Raw genomic sequence first — 4,078 nt, 5'->3', positions numbered from 1 at the left:
TGTTATTATTATTGTAATTATTAGAATATTTCTCATTTCCACTAGCTCTACAACTATATCCGTAACGTCGACGTTTACGCTTCCGACGCGAGGTTTTACGCACTTTACGCCTTAATGGCGCCTTACTGCCACTACTATTGTAACCACTAACGCAATGTCCATTCAATGCTTGCAAAGTACTTGTGAATAAATCCATCCACATAATGCTGTTGTTAGAATTTTAGTCTTTTTACCGGAATATCTTCGCGAACGTGTCTCTCTTGTCAGTTTATTTATTCAGTTTGTTCATCTTACTTTTGTTATGTTTTTCTTTCATAATTCTTTCTTATTATTTATTATATTTCCATTTATTATTAGAGTTTAAACAAGAAAGGTTAACTTTAAGCCTACACTTTTACACATCACTATGATTATTTATATAGATATATATTTTCATTATTATTACTATTTACAGCAGAAATGTTCGCTTAATATTTTTATTTGTATTTTTATTGCAAATGAAAAATATCCTACAATTATTCATACATTTCGCGGAAATTAAAATTTTTATTTTTCATGTCTCTACGGCCTTCGATCGCTATCTATCGGTCAGCACTTCATTGAACTGAACTCGTATTGCATCACCGTTTCAAACGAACGAATCTCTCCGAATTTTATTTTACTTTTAATATTTTACCTTTGGATTAACAAATTCATTTGCCTTCGGTTGCGTCCCGCGATTATTTTATGATTTAATTACGTTTTAAAGTCGGTTCATGGCTGATTTCACAAGTTTCCATGACAAGTAATTCTTTTTGTGCTTTTTGCCTGAAAACACAAAAAAGGAAAATTAAATGAAATTAAAACAAAAAATGAATAAATAAATGTATGAATGAATTTATCATTTTAACTTTTAACAAGATGTAAATAAACATTGAAAGTTTTCATACCTTTATACCTAACAACCATGTGTTACGTATCCACAATTATCTTTGTTTCTTCTTTTTTTTTTTGTTTTTTTTTTAAAGTTTTATTTGATATTAATTACACTCTACACTGCCGGTAAGTGTATGTGGTACGAACACGAAGGTAATAGTTATTTACAGAATGAAAATAAAAAAATGGTGAATGAGTTGCAAATCTTTGAGCAGGTCATCTAAATACTATTGAGCCTCTAAGAGTCAATTCATTTAATCGATACGAGCTGATATGCTTAGCTATTTGGGATTAATTAGCATTGCCTCTGAGAGTATGGAGAGTATATTGTTTAAACAATATACTATCAATGATGAATGTTCGATTTTGTGATAATTTTGTGTTCTTGTGTTTGCTTATGTGAATTGCATCTCTCTGCATATGCAATCTCATCTTCTTTTTGTAATCAAAAGTTTTCATTTAAGGTTTTCTTTAATTTACGCAAATACCTCGTCATATTAACACTTGAACGTGAAAAAGGTAAATTAGGTTTATCGTCTGCTAAGTGACACTTACTTACAAGTTAGGGTCTCTATAAGGCATAAGTATTCCCAAAACTAGTACTATTCTAAATTAATTTTGATATATTGGTCCGTTCATTTATCTCATAATAGAACATGGAGAGAGAAAAAGTGCAAAAGACAACTGAAACTTGACAAATTTGCTTTTAGTTAAAATTTCAGGATAGAAAAATTCTCTGAGAAAAATCCTAGAAACTCGAATTTATATGCTATATATATACAATACTTACAATGATGCTGTATGTATATACCTAACCTATACATATAACCTAAAATTTTACAATTCTATTCATCCGATTACCATGCGTGATTAATACAGCATCAGCGAAGGATGTGTCTTTTGAAATCGGTGAGCCATCAATAAATGGCGCCAGTAGAAGCTATTAATTTGAAAAATTCTTTTTTCCTTCAGCACTCATCTTGTTGTAGATAGTCTTTCCAGTTCAAAAGACCGGAAAGTTAGACAAGTCTTGAACTCTCGATTAACAGCAAATGTATTTCATCACATACATTTACACTCTAATGGGCACGTAAATTAAACTGTAAAATTGCTTTCGGTTAATTACTCACTAACAGAATAAATAAACGAAGGCAACTGATAAATGCACAATTATCATTCATAAAATAATATCAGAAAAATTTTGAGGAAACATTTTAACAGCCGATAAAAATTTTAATCAATGTAATTAACAGTTAGCGAAATGTTTGTTCGTGAAAAGCAAATAAATTAATTTATGGTTAAAAATGTATAATATTCAATTTTGACGAGTAGTGGGTGGATGGTGCTCGATAACATATAAATTTAACTCGAAAGCAAATATGTACCATCAATTTAAAAAATGATGAAATGAAAACCAATCTGATAATCAAAATTGTGAACTTACCCCTGTCTCTTTGTAAGCATTTAATTAAAGCAAATAAGAATTCTGTAGACGGATAAAGTCGAACATTAGCTAACCCACAGCTTTACACCTAGTGCAGTTTTATTCACTTGTTTTGATAATATCACGCTAAAGGTTATACATTACTTTCATGCGAACGCACACTTTCCATGAAAGCTTCCATATTGGAGGAAGCCCAAATTATCATATGACGTGATGCCAGTTTTCCTAAACATTTTATTACATTTCAATCTCGGTCATAAAAATTTCGAAAAGACTTTCTCTCCATATAAGATTTTGTTTTTCATGACAATGCCTATATATACGTTAAGCTCTAACAGTAGGTCTGTGTGATCCAAATTACCTGCCGTTAATTTTTTTTTGCTTAAATTGCTACTGTGGAATAATTTTCAAAATAAAATATTAAGAGGTGAAACTTTTCCCGAAGGGTTTACCCAATCCTGAGAAATCTTCGAGTGGAGCAGAGTCCGAGAAGTAAACCCATGTGGTTCCAATTTGGTGTAGTATATTTTCATGTCCATTGGCTCGCATGAACAAATTTTCTTCATAAAACATTAATAAATAAGACTCTACTGCGTATAAAAGGGTTTAAATTTCCTGAGTGTTCTTATATGTGGTAGTATCCAAATAAATAGACCTATCTGATCCAAATTCGCAAAGGTGGAATGCTTCCGCAATGTTCTATTACGATACCAACTATCATCGTGAAATATAGCAAATTACTTTTTTTTACCATAAAAAGTATTAGTTTTCGTAGAAATGGTCGTGTGAGAGAGATTTAAAAAATTGCCTCAGACAAGCTATATTTTTCGCACCAATTTAGAAAGTCGAAATTTTGCTACTCAATGACTTTTGTTAAGAAATTTTCAAAATTCAAATTTGTTGGCTGCAACAATAAACCGATCCAAAACACTTTTAATAGCTTTCGCCTCTGGGCCAGATTACATCACTGTACGAAATTTCATTAACATATTTCACAAATTGCAACCTGCGGTTGAAACAAAAAAATACACGGACAGAGAGCAGACGGACAGACAAGCTTAGAACGATTCAAAAATCGATTCCGAATCGATCGGTATAATAAAGGGTGAGCCTTTCGTAAGCCCTGCTGTGTGTTACATACGTCCGCGCAAAGTTAATATACCCTGTACCACAAGCGAGATAGGAGACTATTTAACCGAATACCTCGCTCTCCCTTTCCCTTCTCCCAACCTTTCTCACTCTTTCTCTCTTTCTCTCTCTCTCTTTCTCTTCATCTCTCTTTCTTTCTCTCTCTCTCTCTCTCTCTCTCTCTCTCTCTCTCTCTCTTCATCTCTCTTTCTCTCTCTCTCTTACTCTTCATCTCTCTTTCTCTCTCTCTCTCTGTCTGTCTGTCTCTCTCTCTGTCTGTCTGTCTGTCTCTCTCTCTCTTTCTTTTCATCTCTCTTTCTCACTTTCTTTAGAGACATTGATCTAAACCATTTGCTGGCATAACATACTGGGCAGACTACGCGTCCCTGTTTTCAATTTGTATTATTTATTAGTTCAAGGTAATATTAATGATGAAGATTCGTCTCATGATGAATCCAAATTCTCATTTCACAAACTTTTAAATGACAAAATTGCCAGTCGTTACATCAAAATCTCTTCAATGCTATTGCTATGCTAGCAACAAATTAGCTCAAGTACACAAACTTGTTTCTATTTACCTCTTGTCTTTAG

The sequence above is a fragment of the Glossina fuscipes genome, unplaced genomic scaffold, assembly GCF_014805625.2.
Source record: "Glossina fuscipes isolate IAEA_lab_2018 unplaced genomic scaffold, Yale_Gfus_2 2, whole genome shotgun sequence".
NCBI classification, from domain to species: Eukaryota; Metazoa; Arthropoda; class Insecta; order Diptera; family Glossinidae; genus Glossina; species Glossina fuscipes.
This window is presented reverse-complemented; position numbering follows the sequence as displayed.